We start from the raw sequence: 19,615 nt of genomic DNA, 5'->3' as shown, positions 1-19,615 counted from the left end.
CAGCATCGACGTAGCTATCATTACTGAGACGCATCTTAAACCGAATGTTAACCTTCGGGTTCCGAATTATCGTCTATTGAGAATGGATCGTACTAGTTCTGGTGGAGGAGGTGTTGCCCTAGCCATCAGAAATAACATCAGATATCGACTTTTGCCGTGCCTGAAACTCAACATCATCGAAGCTATAGGAGCGGAAATCACAACATCGATTGGGCCTATTATCGTGATTGCGGTCTACTATCCCCAGCAGACGTCAATCAGAGATGGCTCGGCGTTGCTTCTTAAAAACGATATCATCAAGCTAACACGAAGGCAGTCGAAATACGTTATCGGCGGGGACATTAATGCTCGACATCAGTCCTGGGGAAACCAAAGGAGGAATCAAAATGGAGTGACTCTAAACGATGATCTACAGTGTGGGCACTACAGGATTCTTAGTCCAGCAACCCCCACTCGAATTTCTCGTTCTGGAGTACATTCCATCATTGGTTTCTTCATTACCAACATGGATCGCCACATCGGTGATCCTATTGCCCTTAACGAGTTTAGTTCGGATCACTTCCCAGTGATGGTTGAATTGGGAGTGAATGTCGTAGTCAGGAGGCCACAATGTAGACGAGACTATCATCGTGCGAATTGGGTGGAATTCCAGCAGCTTATCGACAACAATATTGATCTCGATCAGCCTCTTGAATCTCCCGAAGATATCGAGGGCTGAGGCTCGCCAAAACCACATCCCAGAAACGATTCAGGTGAGTGACTCTGTTCAAATTGATCAAATTACTAAACATTTGATTAGACTTCGGAACCTCTATCGAAGACAGTACCAACGTACTGGTATTCGAGAGAGGAAACGACAGTATAATCAGTTAACCAAGGTTATCCAGACCAGAATGATTGATCTCCGTAACAAAAAATTCGCAAAAGATATAAGTAAACTTCCGAATAACTCCAAGCCATTTTGGAGGCTCGCTAAAATTCTCAAGACCAAGTCTAATCCTATTCCTCCTCTTCTACAACCTGACAATTCAGAACGATTGATAACACCTGCCGAAAACGCTAATGCAATTGGCAACCATTTCGCTAGTTCACACAATCTTGGCCAGAACATTACAAGTCCATTTGAAGCTTCGGCAAATGATACTGTAAGGGCTATTGACAATATTCATTCTGTACCTCAAGAGAATGAAATCATCTCGACTGCAGAGGTTATCTCGGTTATACGCTCGTGGAAGAATATGAAGGCCCCCGGCTTCGATAGTATATTTAACATTGAGCTGAAACATCTTAGTAACAACTTATAAGAAATTATGACTTCTGTCTTCAACAGATGTCTATCACTTGGCTACTTCCCCTCGAGTTGGAAGTTGGCAAAAGTGATCCCGATACTAAAACCCGGAAAAGATCCTTCTTCTTCAAAGAGCTATCGACCAATTAGCCTTCTCCCAGCATTTTCGAAAGTATTCGAAAAAATTATATTAACGCGCATTCTTGCTTTTGCAGATGAGCACAATATATTTTTGGATGAGCAGTTTGGATTCCGAAAAGGCCACTCTACCATTCACCAGCTTCGTAGAGTATACAACATAATCAAACGAAACAAGTCAGTTTCAAAATCATCTGCCATGGCACTTCTTGATGTTGAAAAAGCAATTGATAATGTTTGGCATAATGGTCTCATTTACGAAGGTGCTACTGATACTCGACCGCAACGGTTATGTTTTTAGCGCCATTCTAAAAGAGAACAATAGCAATAGAAGTTTTCTCCTGCTACCGAATGCAAAGCTTTTTTCAAAGCTAATTTCGGTCCTAAATAAAGCGTTTCTTACAGCAACAGTTGCCCGGATATCAGGAAAGGAGGAAGCAGCCGAGAAGCCCCCAACGGCCATTCAGGAAGTTGGTTCGGTCGGATTGGCCACTTTGACCGGCAGTTTTCACTGCCCCTTGCGTGTCCCGCTGTTTGCACCCGTCTCATCAGCAACGTTTTCCTGCCAGTGACGCGCGATTTTGGCGCAATTTCTGCTCTTCAGCCATCAGCAACTCAGTAGGTGTGAAAGGAGGTTATTTTCGCTTCGTCGTTTCGAACCGCTGCGGATGTGGCCCTGTCGTCGGCGGTTCCAGGCCCTTCCCCGCTACCCCACTGCCATCAGGTGGTGACCTTCGAGGAGGTCCTTCAACACGATCGGTGAGTGACCAAACTTTTCTTAATACTAGGAGTTAGTGAGAAATAGGACGCCCAAAGGGTATAGGTTAGAAAATTTTTACTACATATCCCAAATTGATTTTAATTTAACAGATATTTAAAAGTGACTTTTCCAAGTGTTTTTAAAACAGTGCTTTTCTGCCAGTGAACTTTTCCTCAAGTTCTTGTAACTGCGTTGGCATTGTCCCCCGCCGTTACTGTCCTCCGCCGTTTTCGTCCCCCGTCGCACGTCGTATATTCTACCTCGGTGTGTGAATATTTTTCCGCGCCTGGCTGTATTTTGATATAGCCAGGCCCCGATCATGGCTTCCAGCAGCTCCGGCGCCGGAAGGCCAACCAACATTTATAATGGTGTTACCACCACTCGTACCTTGCCCAGATGGGCTGACCCTTTTGATGGCAACTTACAAATATTACTGTTGAGAGCCACTGAAGGCAATCTTCTTCCATCGAATCCTTTTACTGTTTCCAAATCGATCCAAGGAGTGATCGGTAAGGAATTTAAAGATGCCAAACATCAACGCGACGATAAAAATCGCCTTCAATATGCGCTACATCTACGAGATGAAAAACTCGTTCAATTGCTTCTGGGTACAAAGTCGCTGATCGACGAAACACCCATTGAAATTATATACCATCCCACCTTGAACCAACGCAAATGCGTTGTGTCCTGTCGTGACGTAATGTTTTTAAACGAAGATGTCCTCCTATCTGAACTAGCCGACCAAAATGTGATCGGTGTTAAAAAAATTCTACGATTTGACCCAGTCTTGAAGGAAAGAGTTCCTACTTCAACCATGATCCTCACCATTAACGGAACAGTTATCCCTGAAGCAATTAACTTCGGATTCCTCCGTGCTTCAACCAGAAACTTCTACCCAAACCCGATGCAATGCTTCGGATGCTTCGCTTTTGGCCACACTTCCAAAAAGTGCGCTAAAAAAATCCAACTTTGTCGTAACTGCGGTGTAGCCCACCCTGAACTTAACACAAATAATAATGATAAAGACAAAATTAAAAATTGTATTTGCAATGCACCTGCCTCTTGTGTGAACTGCAAGGGAAATCACGCTTCTACCAGTAGGAAGTGCCCAGCGTGGATTGCAGAGGATAACATCACCAGAGTCCGAATCGATCAAGGTGTGTCATATAAGGAAGCTAAATCCATTTTTGAGAACAAAAATGGTCCTTCCTTTGCTAGTAAGCTACAAGAAAGACTAGATAAAATTCAAAATACAGGTTGTTCTCAATGCAAATGCAACTGCACTCAGGCTAAGCCAAGTTCTTCCGTAAAAGCAGTTCCAATCCCGTCCAGTAATCCACAGGAATCGGAACTCAGCACCTCCTCGTCAGATTCAGAATCCGACCCAGATATTTCAATGGAAATTGAAACAACCCCCTCCAACAAGAGGAAGAATACTAACAAAAGGTCAACCTCAGATGAATTCAAATCATCAGAAGAGGAAATTTATCGAGGAAAAGAATCCAATAGGAAGAAATCCAAAAACCAAAAATACAACTCAACCCAACCATCCAACGAATCCAAACCATCCACTTCCCTCCAACCATCCACTTCCCCCCAACCATCCACTCCATTCCAACCAACCACCGCATCCAAAACTAAAACCTCCAACCAATCCAACCATTCAAACAAACCCACCCCACTTGGCAACAAACCAATTGCCAACGTTTCCAAAAATGATCCTAGACTAAAGAACAAATCCGGCAAATCTACCCATTCCTAATCTCATACCCTTCTCCCATCTTCGAACCCCTATTTACTTACCTCAGCCCACTTACCTTTTTCTCTTTTTTAAAATTCACTCCTATAGCTAGTAACAGCAACCCTTCGTCCTGTAACCAAACACCCAACCGAAAACTTGCTATTCAATGGAACTTGCGTGGGCTATCCACTTCCATGAACGAAATTAAGCTAATGTTAGCTGAGGAACAACATCTCCCACTAGCACTGGCTTTTCAAGAAGCTAAAAAAATCAACGTATCGCTCTTAGAGCGGGCGTTTAGCGGCAAATTTTCAAGGTATTTTAAGGAAGGGCCATCCTCGGGGCTTTTTGGAGCCTGCCTCGCTGTCCTGAGTGACCTTCCTCATACCGTCATCCCCATAACATCATCATTACAAATATGTGCGTTACAACTGAAGGGACCTCTACAGGTAACCCTTGCTTCCATTTATATTCCCCCATTGCACAGTAATGACATTGAAACTCAACTTACGGATGCCATCAAACAGTTACCGCACCCATTCGTCCTGATGGGTGACTTTAACGCCTCCCACTCTTCATGGGGAGGAAACAAATTTGACAAAAGAGGTAGAACAATTTTGGGAATCGTCCAAAAACTAAGCATCATCATACTTAACGATCACCGTCATACCAGGATAGATATCCATCGCGGATCATCATCGGCCATTGACATCACGATTGCTTCCTGGGACCTCGCCCCCAGGTTGAGCTGGACCGTTGATAGTGACCTCAGAGGTAGTGATCATTTCCCCATCCACATCCGAACCCTGTCTAGAAACCCAAACATTCGTTTGCGCAGGAAATGGATATACCAGTCGGCTGACTGGGAAGGCTTCGAATCCACAATCAACAGCTTACTTTCCGAACACGAAAGCTGCTCTTTGGAAGAATTTACCCACGCCATTATTTTAGCGGCTGAACAAAATATCCACCGTACCAGTGGGAAACCCGGCCGAAAGGCTGTACCATGGTGGAACGATGCAGTTGCACAGGCCATCAAAGGGAGAAGAAAATCCCTCCGTATCCTACGACGCCTTCCTGATGGAAGCGCTTACAAAATGATTGCCCTAACAAACTTCCAAACGGCTAGAGCTCTAGCCAGGAAGGTAATAACCGAAGCCAAGAAAAACAGTTGGATGGAATTTCTTGATGGCATCAACCCTAATACTTCGACATCTGAACTTTGGAACAAGGTCAACTCTCTTAGTGGCAAGAAAGCTTCAAACTGCTATTCCCTCGAAATTAATGGCACCTTCTCCGAAGATCCAGGCATCATAGCCGACCATCTAGCCGACCACTTTGCCACTATTTCAGCCACCTCCAACTACACCAACGAATTCAAGGCTATTAAGGCGGAGGCGGAACTTAAAGTTTTTCCTCCTGCTTCGGAACAGGTCCACAAATACAACGATAAGTTCTCTTTGGACGAGTTGTTATGGGCAATAAAAATATCCAAAAGCAAATCAGCTGGCCCAGACGGAATCGAATATCCGATGATCAAGCATCTTCCTCTTCATGCAAAAATTCTACTCCTTCAGATATACAACGAATGTTGGGCTAACAGCTATTTCCCAGATGCATGGAAAACGGGCTTGGTAATACCTATCCCAAAAGTGAAGGAGAGTAAACGGGCCGCGAACAACTTCCGTCCCATAACCCTCCTCAACTGCTTAGGGAAAGTCTTCGAAAGAATGATCAATCGAAGACTTAGGACGGCCCTTGAAGAATACCAACTATTGGACCCCAGGCAACATGGCTTCCGCCGAGGTTAAGGTACGGGCACCTACTTCAGTCAACTCGATCATTTCCTTCAAGAGACTATCGAAAAGGGCCACCACAGCGAAATTGCTTCACTCGATCTAGCCAAAGCCTACGATACCACATGGCGACATAACATTATCGATCAACTCCACCGATGGGGTTTTGAAGGCTCCCTCTTCAACATTCTTCGCTGTTTCCTCACCAATCGAGGCTTTCAAGTTTACTTCGGAGGAGTACTTTCGGATCACCGTTGCCTAGAAAACGGAGTACCACAAGGTTCGGTTCTATCAGTTTCCCTCTTCCTCGTTGCTATGCAGTCGGTTCTAGAGGTTATCCCTAAAAACACCGAGGTACTGGCCTATGCAGACGATCTACTGCTGATGGCAAGAAATGCTTTCCCAGAAATGGCCCGCAGAAGACTGCAGGAAGGAATCTCGGCTGTTAGTAACTGGGCAAATTCCATCGGGTTTAAATTTTCTGCAGAGAAGTCCAATATAATGCACTGCTGCAAATGTAAAGGTCATAGGAAAAGGTTTAGAACATGTCTATTAAGAGAGTCAGCTCTGTCCGAATTCTCGGAGTGCTAGTTGACAGTAAACTATCTTCCGGACAACACCTCAGAAATGCTAAAGCTAGTATGAAGTGCCGCCTGCGGCTGATGAAAGCTTTAGGTGGCAGATGCCGCCTGAGTTCTCGTAAAACCATCTGCAACATAGGCAAAAGCATTATCTTCTCTAGAATTCGTTACGGTATCGAACTTTTCAGCCGGGCCTCTTGGGCTCACTTGAATCACTTAAAGCCTATCTACCATAGTGTGATTAGACAGGCATCAGGAGCCTTTCAGACCAGCCCAATAAACGCTCTGCTTGTGGAGGCTGGCGTAGTTCCTTTCGAACACTTCCTCACAAATATGCTAGCCACTAAAGCCATCCGGACGTCCGAGAAATACCCGGATCTTCTATCCATTCACTCCAGAGTCAACATTTGGCTGCAAAATATCAGCCAAGTCATCCTCCCGACTATTGCCCCATTAAGCAGAGTGGGTCAACGCCCATGGCACGCACATCCGCCAAAAATAGACTGGTCAATCAAAAATGCTGTTAGGGCTGGGGAAGCCAGCAGCATTGTCAGGGCCTGTTTTAATAACCACCTTCATAACAAGTATCACACCCACCACAAAATCTTCACAGATGGGTTTTTTGATGGAAACCTAACAGGGTTTGGAGTTTTTGCCAATAACACGGAGCTAAAATTCCAACTGCCTTCCATATGTTCGGTATACTCCGCCGAAATTGCCGCTCTCCTTTTCGCGACATCACTCTGTGATAACGACAGTAAAGTGGTGATCTTCTCGGATTCCTATAGTGCATTACGGGCGCTACAAAGTGACGATAGTAAACACCCTTGGATACAAAGCATTGAGGAAAAAATTACAGGGAAAGACATCACTTTCTGCTGGGTCCCAGGGCACTGCAGAATCCAGGGTATTGAACAGGCTGATCGTCTCGCCAAGGAGGGTAGGCTCTCCGAACTATGGACCACCTCCTCCCCAGCAACAGACACCATCAGATGGGTCAGTCAATCCCTCAGATTGAGCTGGGAGAACAGTTGGTATTTTTCCCGTGACCTCTTCTTAAGAAGGATCAAGAATACTACCCTTCCCTGGAAGGATAGTATTCTCCGATCTAATCAAGTATGTCTGACACGTTTACGTATCGGGCATACATATTTAACACACAAATTCATCATGTGTGGTTCGGAACCAACACTATGTGAGTCGTGCAATGTAAGACTCACGGTGGAACACATATTAATCACATGCTCTAGATTTAATGCTTCTAGAATAAAGTTTCAGGTTGCAGACACCATAAGGACAGCACTATCGGACGACGCCGTCGAAGAAAAAAGGACCATCGATTTCCTAAAGGATATAGGTTTATTTGAACAGATCTAATGTTTAATTACTACATTTACCTATACTGATAAAACTTTGTTTGTTTTCTCTTCTAATTTCAGCAAAAGATGAGCAGGTTTTTTACGCCCTTTTTAGAAGCGAGCTCCTCAAGCACACTAAAAGGGGCTTTTTCCCTGCTCCATTTGTTTGGTTGTGTTTTTGGCCCCAGAGCCGTGTGGGGTGCGGCAACACGACATACATCCATAGCGGTTACTAGTACTGGGTCGAGCGAGAATAATGAATTTTGCAGTATTTTTTTCTTAGTTTTCCTTTCAATTAAATTTCCCGCCCTCAAGGGCAAGAGACGAATGAACTCTCAGAGTTTAAAGTCTCTCTAATTCATTACCTTACCTCATTTACAAGCTTCAGAACTTTGGTTTTCCTACATACTTGATAAAAATTATCAAAAATTATCTTTCTGATAGAGCGTTCAATGTTTCTATAAACAATATTTCATCGGAGAAATTCATTGTGAATGCAGGTGTTCCTCAAGGATCCATCTTGGGACCAATTCTTTTCAATATCTACACTTCAGATATTCCCGCACTCCCATCTGATGGGAAACTGTCACTATTTGCAGATGACACTGCCATCATTTACAAGGGCAGAAGTATCACAGAACTAAGATCTAAACTTCAAAGAGGGTTAGACGCTTTGTCTGGATATTTCAATAATTGGAAAATATGCATAAATGCCGCAAAGACACAAGTTATATTGTTTCCCCACAAGAACACTCCAAAGCTTGTTCCTCCTCAAAATATGACAGTCAGTCTTAATGGCAATAGTATTGTATGGTCTTCAGAAGTAGTGTATCTGGGTCTAACTTTCGATCGAAAGCTTACCTTCAGAGCACACATTGACAAAACAGACACAAGATGCAACATTTTAATCAGGTCATTGTATCCCCTGATCAATAGATACTCTCGATTATCTCTAACGAATAAACTTGCAGTATACAAACTCTCCACCCAGAACGCGAAATTCGGAGATACATCAGCTGGCCGGAATTAAAACCTTGGATGAAATTATCAATAACAATTGTATGAAATTTGAACAGAGTTGCGCTCTCTCAACACACGGAATAATACAAAATCTGTATGAGTATGCTACCTGACTTCATAGTCGTTATCATTCAAGGTAACGGCTTTGGGTTTGGGTAGATATATTTATTTCCAGTTAGATAAGTAGTGTAAGTTGGGATAATGTAAATAATTTGGGGAGGGTATCTTATAAGTTAGATTTAGGTAAAAAAAAAGGTAACAAAAAACTAGAAAAGTTTAGGCATGATTTTACAATAGGAATATGAAACAATCGAATAATGTGTATGGTACAAATCATTACAAAACTTGACATTGCAACTTAAAGATGTAGAACCCTATGTTTGTCGGGACAAACCTTTCTTGCAAATTTGAAAATCCAACGGTCAGAGTATTGATGTGTAGTACTTTATTATAATGTAAACCAAATTAAGAAATAAAAAGAATTTAAGTGAAAAAAAAATATCTTATTTTCTTTCAAACCGTAAACCCGTGTGGTTGTACGGCATCGGCATCGTGGACGTAACAAAGGAGGACAAGTTAAGGGAAAGGCAAAGTCCCACTCGAATCGTGCAGGGGTGCAGTTCCCCGTAGGTGTATCCGCCAATTGCTCAGCAAGGGTAGCTAGGCCGAGCGCGTTAGTACCAGTGCACCAGTCCACCTAGCCGGCGATATATAGTTTCGACCGCCGAAGTTATCGAGTAGCTGGTAAAGCTGCTCGCGACGATAAGAAAACCCGCATTCAGAACAGACCACAATCGGTTCCGTGGACACCAAGACAACAACAGGCAGTTGGAGCGAGTTGGCTTGCAAAGCTGCTCACGACAATCAGAAAACCCGCATCAAGAACAGAGCAGCTTCGGTTCGGCACTCATCAAGACAACAATTAGTTTAAGTGAGTGGCAAAGTGTTTCTCCCGCACGTCGCATTAAATGTAATTTAATGAACAACATGTCACAAGCTGGATGGGAAGAAATTTTCCAACTGTGAAAGCTGTGGCGAGTGGCAAACGCAATAGCTAAACAGGAAGGTTTAGCCGAACAAGATGGGAATATCGAGTGATAACAAAAACACAACACCAAAGGTTCTTTTCAGAACCATCAACATATTCATAAAGAGTAAACAGTAAACTAATCCATTTTTCAGGTAGATAGGTAGGTATTCACGTAGGAGAAGAAAATAAAACAATATATTTAAAATATATATTTAACAAAAGCTGTCCCCTTTGTATAGTCCTACGTCACTCCGGTTATGTCCCCGACATTACCCACCCGTCTTTTTTTTCAAAATATATATTTTTATCAAGACTCATATGGCGTTAGCCTCACGGGGCCGGGAGTTCAATACTTTGACAATTTTTCTTATTATCTATGTTAGTAATATGTAACCGATTACTCGCGGTTGGCTCGAGGTTAGTATTACAAGTGTTTTCGTAATTCGGATGTTGCTGTCTCCAATGCTCTGTACGTGTGCCCGACACGGGATACTTCCTATTGGGATGCAGCTGACCCTTAATCAGCAACGCCCCCTAGTCTAGAACTTGTTGAACAAGTTCAGCAAACGCTGTTTCGCCAAGTCGGGAAGATTCTTTAACAAGTTGAATTTAATCTTGTCCGACCCAGGAGCTGAATTGTTACATGAGAGGAGGGCAATTGAGAATTCTACCATCGAAAAATTCTCATAGTCGCATTGGAGCGGAATGTCGCGTACGACGCTTTGTGCAGGAACGGAATCGGGACAAACCTTTCTTGCAAATTTGAAAATCCAACGGTCAGAGTATTGATATGTAGTACTTTATTATAATGTAAACCAAATTAAGAAATAAAAAGAATTTAAGTGAAAAAAAAAAATATCTTATTTTCTTTCAAACCGTAAACCCGTGTGGTTGTACGGCATCGGCATCGTGGACGTAACAAAGGAGGACAAGTTAAGGGAAAGGCAAAGTCCCACTCGAATCGTGCAGGGGTGCAGTTCCCCGTAGGTGTATCCGCCAATTGCTCAGCAAGGGTAGCTAGGCCGAGCGCGTTAGTACCAGTGCACCAGTCCACCTAGCCGGCGATATATAGTTTCGACCGCCGAAGTTATCGAGTAGCTGGTAAAGCTGCTCGCGACGATAAGAAAACCCGCATTCAGAACAGGCAGTTGGAGCGAGTGGCGAGTGACAAACGCAATCGCAAAACGGCAGCAGGTAGCAGAAGAAAAAGTTTGTTCTTTATACAAACTGCTTTGGTGGCAAATCCAGAACAAGGCGGCATCGAGGGCATTCGAAATGGTTTTTTTCAAAACCACGAGTACTAAGTTTTCTAAATTGGAACCATTCCATAAAACAAGGCGCTTTTCAGGGCCATTAAACCTTCCAAAAAAGAGTTTAGGAAATACAGTTCAATGCTTTCTAAAACAATATCCAAAATAATAATAAAACACAAATTGATTTTTTCATAATTTGTTTGCCAGGATATGATGAGTATGTGTCAAACGGAATCGGGACAAACCTTTCTTGCAAATTTGAAAATCCAACGGTCAGAGTATTCCTCACTTTCATTTGTATGGTTCCAGCCACGCATTCTCCTAGCCGTATTCCAAAGAGTGCTTATAGCGGTCTCCCTTGACAAACCATTGACGAACTTTCGCCAATATACACGCTTTTTTGCTGTAATCAGACCTTTTAGTTTGGCTTCTACAGCTTGGTACTTTCGAAACCATTCCACTGAGAGGCGTTGCCTAGCGGTCTAGGCAACTGGATTTCTTTTCCGTTCTAACAAGAGAGACAACGATCGTCCTCTTTCGTGTCTCAAAACTCACTGCCTTTTTATTTTTCTCATTCCTCTTAACGAAACCTAATCTTACGATAAGCTCCCCGCTATCGGAACACCAAAACATAAACAAAAATTCCTATCTTAAAACTAGACGCTATAAATCACACGATCCTCAAACAGGATCGTGCAGGAGAAATGTATTTATTTATGTTCGGGATCGACCCGAGCCTTGTAAACTAGACCTCACACGGGTCGTGCAATAAAATGTTTCCCTATCTGAAAAACTATGAATCATATGATCGTAATTCGTTTATTCGTTTATTCTGGATCGTTCCGCCCTTATCTTAAAACTGACTCACACGATCCTCACTAAGGATCGTGCGATAAAGATGTTTTATGTTTATTCAAGATCAACCAGACCTATCTATTTATTTAGGCTCGAGCCTATTGATAATTTTTGGTATACAAAACCCGTCTGGTTTTTTGGTTGCTGCATATCCCCCTACTCAATGAGTTTTAGGGGAAACTAGATGAGTTTTCCCTAAAATTGGTTCGAAAGGTTAGATTTCCTATCTACCTGCTAATATTGTTATCAACCTTCTTCTTTTTTATATATATATATATATATATATATATATATATATTTTGCAATAGATTTTTTTTTTATATATGAATGTGTATTTTTTTTCCATAAAATTTCCCAAAACGTCTTATCAACCAACATTGTTGAGCTTTTGCAGCTACATGAAAAATATCTCTTTGTATAATATGTTTATTATCATCCCCTTGTTCACTCTTTTATTTCTTTCTTCATATATTTGAAGGGTTTGTATGCCTCTTCCATTATCATTTATTCGAAGGGTGTGTATTCCTCTTCCATTAATTATTTTCGCATTTATAGCGCTATTATGTTTCTTTTTTATGTTTGATAATATAATTTTGACCCACATTTTTAATTACTCATAAACTTTAATGCAAATTTTGCATTTTATAAAAATCCCACTTCCAAAGTGTGTTTGTTTTAAATTCAAAATCACACATTTAAAATTCGATAAGTGCATTTCCCCATATTTCCCTGATCATACTATTGAAGTATGGGAGATAGAAATGTTTTTTCAAACGAAATTAGCATTTTTTTACAGAATTGATGGAATACTGTTAATAATAGTTGTTCCTTCTTTGATTCCACTTTATGTTTCGAGAAGAGAAAAAAAAATTAGTAAAGCCACATCAATTAGATCTTCCATTTCTTTCTTTTTAGCAGCAACGATAAGATCCGTTTTTTCTTTTTCCAAAGTGTTCAATTCTACCTGAAACTGTCCAATCAACGTGTTCAGACGATGGTTTTCCATTTTGGTTTCATTGTAATTTTTCAATTTCTTTTCCAGTGCCTCAATCGAGTTTTTCAATCCCATTATTTCGTCCGTCGAGCAATTGTTTTTGTCGATCAAACATAGTTTTTCTTGTTCCTTAGTTGTCAATTCGTTCTTTAATGATCGACATCGATTGTCCAAAAGCTCATTTGTATTATTTAACTCGGCGTTATTACTAGCGCACAGTTCCAATTGATTCTCTGTCGTTTTATTTTTTTCTTCAAGTTCATGATTCCTTTTTATCAGTGCTTTTAGCTGCGTTTTTGCTTGATTGTTTTTCCTTTTTTCTTGTTCTAGAGCGGACTTATTTTCTTGCAGCAACGTGCGCAGCTCCTCGACTTCTCCAGATGTTTTCCGCTTGTATTCTTCCAATAGCAAGTGTTTCTCCGTTAGCTGTGTATTTTTGTATCTTTCATTTTGAAGCTTCGTTTCGCTTTCTTTGAGCCTGATTTTCCAATTGGCAGTATTTATTTCGTCTGCTTTTTTCGATTCGGAGTGCTGCATCTGCAGGCGCTCAATTTTTTTCTCTAGCGAGATTTTTGTGCTTTGAATAACTGAGTGCGAATTTTTCTCATTTTTGAGTCGTTTCTCTAGCCGACTGATATCTTGAAGCCTTTCTTCAACTATTAGTTTTAAGCCAGTTTTTTCGCTAATTTCCCGGTCCAAATTATTCTCCAATTTCTTGTTTGATTGTTCTATTTCATCAAAATTACTCAGTTTGTTTAATAACTGGCATTTTTCATGTTGAAGGTTTTTTGTATCCACCTTCATCTGGTGTTTCTCATTTTCTAGTTCTATAATTCTTCGTTCAAATGCGAGGAATTTAGATTCTATCCTATTATTAATTTCGTTGCAAATTTCGATCGTACCTATAAGTTTCTGTAATTTATCATCAGCTTGTACTGTTGGAGCAAATTTGCCTTTCCATTCGGCAACATCTTTAGAAATATTCTTTTTGAAGTAAATAAATCGTTCTTTCACTTCTCGTGTGAACCGATTATACGATGATATGAAATCCATCGCGATCTCATTATTTTTGTATAATAATATTACAATAATTTAACCGACGTTTGCTTTTTCAAACATTCACCCACTTAAACTCACACCCTTTGAAGTTTATTTCAATAAATATAAAATATATTGTGCAACCGCAAACTAAATTTTATGAGTTTAGAAATTATAATTGACTTAAAAACCATTCATTGAATGACTACCGCCCCAATTCTTCCACAAAAACGGAACTGTTAAAAGTGTTTTGTTAGGGTGTTCTTTACAAAGTTCCAAATGCCGAGAAAAAAAATAGAATGGATGACTCTCATTTGTGAATCAATTTTTATAAATTACTCAAGATGTTTATTTCAGCTTTGAAGCCTTGAAATAGTATGTAACTAGAAAACCTCTTCTAATTCGAACATTTTAGCGTTCGGTGTCAAAATGGGCCATAAACTTATATTCATGTACACACTTATATTCCTCTAGGAATATTTATCTTATATTTCCGCCTGCTGGATTGTTTCACGTTTTCCCTCTTCTTCATTCATTAGCTCAAAACAAAATATTCTTCCCGTTTCTCTTAGCGTACAGCAATACTCTCTCGTTTCAAATTAAAGAAACAAAAAAAAACCAATGAATAACACCGAGACAACAACTAACACTGCTAACAAGAGTGAACGAATGACTCTAAGTTAAAAGCCTTACTCTTTTTTTTTATGATATTTTCTGCCAATATTAGGAGTTTTATTGGAATAATATCTCCCAAAAATCCACATACACTATACCACATACACAAAATCAAATGTTTTCAAAATGAAGACATGTCTTCAACCCTGGCATCTCTGAATGTAATGCATTTGCATTAATGCGATATGGCCACGTGGAAATTATTCCCGATTAAGCCGAAGTATTTGTAATTAAAAAAAAAACTCACCTTATCAATAACATTTGGAACATCCTCTTCTCCACGAGAACATTCCACGGGTCCTGTTGCTTTTTTTTATTTTCACTCACTGGAATAAAAATTTCACGGTTTTCGAAACACAAAGAGTCCACAAAGTTCCTTTTTTTTCACTGATACCGACACTAAGCGATTCGTTGCCAGATAGAGGAAAAAAAATACGTTTTTCGATAACTTATAAAATATTGTTGGGAAATTCCCCCCGAACAGTTTCTTTTTCCTTCTTATGCTCGTTTTCACACACTAATGCACCGTTCGCTCACTTATCCAGAGTCAGCCTTGGACTTTTTTTTTCTTTTTCTTGTAACTTTAGGAGTATCAACACTTTTCCCACACTTTTTGAGAAAACTTGGCAAGTGTTTTTCTTTTTTCTGTAAACTCATTCATTCACATTCATTCAATTCACCGGAATTTTGTTAAACTATAGCAAACTGTAGATGATGTTCTGCTACTATCGTATTTTTTCACCACAGATAACGGAATATGCTCTCTCTATCCAGTCAGAAAATGGCCCTGTACTTAGAAGCACTTTTTTCCGCTGTCACCACATGCAGAGGCGTTGCCTAGCGGTCTAGGCAACTGGATTTCTTTTCCGTTCTGACAAGAGAGACAACGACCGTCCTCTTTCGTGTCTCAAAACTCACTGCCTTCCTAAAATTCCTATCTTAAAACTAGACGCTATAAATCACACGATCCTCAAACAGGATCGTGCAGGAGAAATGTATTTATTTATGTTCGGGATCGACCCGAGCCTTGTAAACTAGACCTCACACGGGTCGTGCAATAAAATGTTTCCCTATCTGAAAAACTATGAATCACTAAGGATCGTGCGATAAAGATGTTTTATGTTTATTCAAGATCAACCAGTCCTATCTATTTATTTAGGCTCGAGCCTATTGATAATTTTTGGTATACAAAACCCGTCTGGTTTTTTGGTTGCTGCACCACTGATCCAGTTTTCCTGAATTTTTTGAAAGCGGGTGATTTTTCAAGGTAGACCTTTGAACACTCCTTGTCCCACCAAAGTGATGGAGGACGACGTCGGAAAGTGGTAGCAGGAACACGTTTCTTTTGAGCTTGAAGTGCGCTTTCGTAAATCAAACTCGTGTAAAGTTATACTCTTCGAGTGGAGGAAGTTCATGCATTGAAACAAGTGCTTCAGATATTCACCCCTATTCTGTATTTCGATCGATTCGAAATATTTCGAACGACTTGATTAAATTCCATTCTGTATTTCGTTCGAGTTGTATTTACATTTCGTTCGATCTGTTTCTCTTAGAACATTAAAGGGGCAAAACGTTCGGAATAGGTGAAGCGAAATTATAGCTCGAACGAAACAACGATTTCGAACGAAATGGAAATCCGTCGGAATACAGAATTGGGCTGATTATTTCTGCAAATTTTCTCCAGTCAATATTTTTCGTGAGGTCATAAGCAATATCGACTGACTCACGAAACCACATTTTTCTTTCAAAAATGTTCTCACAATCGGGAGAAAACATAATACTATGCTTTTAAGAGGGTCATTTATATTTAAAGCATTTAAAATATTGTCCACCAGGTCAGAAAGCGAAAGCAAGCCAGATTGTGGCTGTTGCCTCGACCGCGAAAAAGGAACAGCCGTGTTGGGCTCTGCTCCGGGAAGTGCTGAGGACCCCTGGTGCGTAGAAGAACCGCTTAAACCAGGAGGTACTTGCTTCGGTCTATTCTCAGCACGTTCGATACGAGGTTTCATTCCAACTTGGGAAGTTTCGGTCTTCTTTCTGGGGAGTGATGGAAAAGAAGTAATTTTTCTTTTCCTAATGGCACCCTGCGATGTACCGGAACTTCCTGCATTGGGAGCGTCAGCAACAGGCTCGTCGTTCTGCAGAATGGAGTAGGGATTGTCCTGAGTCGTTGAAGCGGAACTCTTAAGCATTTCTGCATAAGTCCGCTTGGAACGTTCCTTTAAGGAACGCTTGAGTTTTTCCCCTCGTAGTATGTACACCGGGCATTGAGAAAGATCATGTGGAGCCTCGTCGCAATGAAGACACTTGCGCTCTTTTGCGCAAGAAGTCCCATCATGACTCTCTCCACAATAGCAATAGCTGTCAATAGCCCTTACAGTATCATTCGCCGAAGCTTCAAATGGACTTGTAATGTTCTGGACAAGATTGTGTGAACTAGCGAAATGGTTGCCAATTGCATTAGCCTTTTCGGCAGGTGTTATCAATCGTTCTGAATTGTCAGGTTGAAGAAAAGGAGGAATAGGATTAGACTTGGTCTTGAGAATTTTAGCGAGCCTCCAAAATGGCTTGGAATTATTCGGAAGTTTACTTATAGCTTTTGCGAATTTTTTGTTACGGAGATCAATCATTCTGGCCTGGATAACCTTGGTTAACTGATTATACTGTCGTTTCCTCTCTCGAATACTAGTACGTTGGTACTGCCTTCGATAGAGGTTCCGAAGCCTAATCAAATATTTAGTAATGGAATCAATTTGAACAGAGTCACTCACCTGAATCGTTTCTGGGATGTGGTTTTGGCGAGCCTGAATAACTGAATGGTGCTGACTGTTGCTTCGATATCTTCGGGAGATTCAAGAGGCTGATCGAGATCAATGTTGTTGTCAATAAGCTGCTGGAATTCCACCCAATTCGCACGATGATAGTCCCGTCTACATTGTGGCCTCCTGACTACGACATTCACTCCCAATTCAACCATCACTTGGAAGTGATCCGAACTCAACTCGTTAAGGGCAATAGGATCACTGATGTGGCGATCCATGTTGGTAATGAAGAAATCAATTATGGAATGTACTCCAGAACGAGAAATGCGAGTGGGAGTACTGGCCCACACTGTAGATCATCATTTAGAGTCACTCCATTTTTGATTCCTCCTTTGGTTTCCCCAGGACTGATGTCGAGCATTAATGTCCCTGCCGATGACGTATTTCGACTGCCTTCGTGTTAGCTTGAAGATATCGTTTTTAAGAAGCAACGCCGAGCCATCCCTGATTGACGTCTGTTTGGGATAGTAGACCGCAATCACGATAATAGGCCCAATCGATGTTGTGATTTCCGCCCCAATAGCTTCGATGATGTTGAGTTCAGGCACGGCAAAAGTCGATATCTGATGTTATTTCTGATGGCTAAGGCAACACCTCCTCCACCAGAACCAGCACGATCCATTATCAATAGACGATAATTCGGGACTCGAATATTAATATTCGGTTTAAGATGCGTCTCAGTAACAATGTCGATGCTGTTTGTCACCAGGAAGTCAGTGAACTCGATGATCTTACTCTTAACAGAGCAGGCATTCCAATTAATTAGCCTTAGAGATGACCGATCCATGGTTATAATAAAAATGTAGCATGACTTGTACTTGTTCCTGTTGGTTGCGACAACTTCTAGTCTGTCGATCTAGTTCAAGAAACAGGGTTGCAAGTTCTTGCATGCTATAGAGATCCTCAGTAGAAGAATGAGGTGATGGTGTTGGCGTAGATGGTAAGCCAATAGCTGCAACCTTACTATAGCTCGGTTACTCCTTTTTCGGCTTTTCGCTAGAAGAGGCCGTTTGGGGGCGACCTGGAACCTGAACCTGAACGTTTGGGGGGGGGGGGTCTGGAACCTTCTTCCTATTCTGCGTTTTATCAGTAGCTTGCTTCCTGATGCGTTTAAAATACGCACGTTTGGTACAGCTACGGCTGGTGGCTTGGTGACTTTCGCCACAGTTAACGCACTTGCGAGGTTCTCCCTCTGGAGGGCTGCAAGTGCTTGTTAGATGGTTAGCAGCACACTTGCCACAACGAGTTTTCATGTGACAGTTTCTTGTTCCGTGTCCGAAACCAAGGCAATTCGAACATTGCGTTACATCCCGATGTTGAGGTTTGTATCGGTCCCATTGTACCGAGATGTTAAAGATAGTACTGATTTCCCTCAGGCGAAACAACAGTTATGTTGGCTGATCCTTTCTTGATATGGATCAGATATAAGACATTGGAATACCCATTGTCTGGTGTTTTATGCCGAGTCATGCGATATACAGCCAACGGATGAATATTGTGTGATTGTTCCAGATCCTTTTTAATATCCTCCAACTCAATAGCAGGAAGACCTCTCAGCACCACCTTAAATGGTTTTTCAGACGGGGTATCGTGAGTGTAAAACTCATGATTTTTCGATTTCAGGTGTGAACCAATGATTTTGTATTGCTCCAGAGTGGGACTAGTAATCTTATTGCCGATGCTGTATATTTTAAAAACTGGCTGCAATTTCAGTGCCAGCAGTTCAGACCTCAAAGTCCCTATATCTCTCGATGTTGTGAAATAAGATGGTACTTTCACCTTTTTCTCAACATTAACGTTCTCGGTAGTTGATTCCTCCACGGTATGGCCATCCAATAAAGCATAGCGGTTTCTTTCTAATATTGGCTCCTTGCCGGTGTCCGATCGATGTCGTTTGTTGGTGCCATGTGGTATGCCTGGGTCGGTTGACCGGGGTTTCCCCATTATTGTAGTCCTCAAGGGCATACAGGTAGTTTATGAATCGCAGGTAGACAATCTGAAAAGAGAAATAAATAGCTTTTTAAAAATCATGTAATGAATGGAGCTCCAAACACGTCCGTCTCTGTCGACGGTCGGAGTGGAATGATATATTTTTCAGCGGATCCGCGCGTTTTGTACTTTAGCGGTACACGCTCACAGGATAGAGACAAATCGGCAGATTCAGCCAAAGGGGCGAGTCCAACGAGACGAACGAATGAGCGTTAAAAGGCAGCGATGGCAAAAAAATACATTCATTACGATTTGTTCGCTCGTTGGATTCACACTA

General features: G+C 41.4%; 1 long non-coding RNA gene across 1 annotated transcript in view; it reads right to left on the bottom strand.

The window, feature by feature from the left end:
* LOC129779839 (uncharacterized) overlaps window positions 1–15,305 on the bottom strand; it is a 79,720-nt gene extending 64,415 nt beyond the window's left edge. The window contains exon 1 of the long non-coding RNA XR_008743784.1: window positions 14,775–15,305. This is a non-coding gene — a long non-coding RNA (uncharacterized LOC129779839). The remainder of the gene's footprint in view (window positions 1–14,774) is intronic.
* Between the last annotated feature and the right edge of the window lie 4,310 nt (window positions 15,306–19,615).

This window comes from Toxorhynchites rutilus, chromosome 3, assembly GCF_029784135.1.
Source record: "Toxorhynchites rutilus septentrionalis strain SRP chromosome 3, ASM2978413v1, whole genome shotgun sequence".
Lineage (NCBI taxonomy): Eukaryota > Metazoa > Arthropoda > Insecta > Diptera > Culicidae > Toxorhynchites > Toxorhynchites rutilus.
Note: the sequence above shows the minus strand (reverse complement) of the source record. Positions and strands in the feature narration are given on the sequence as shown.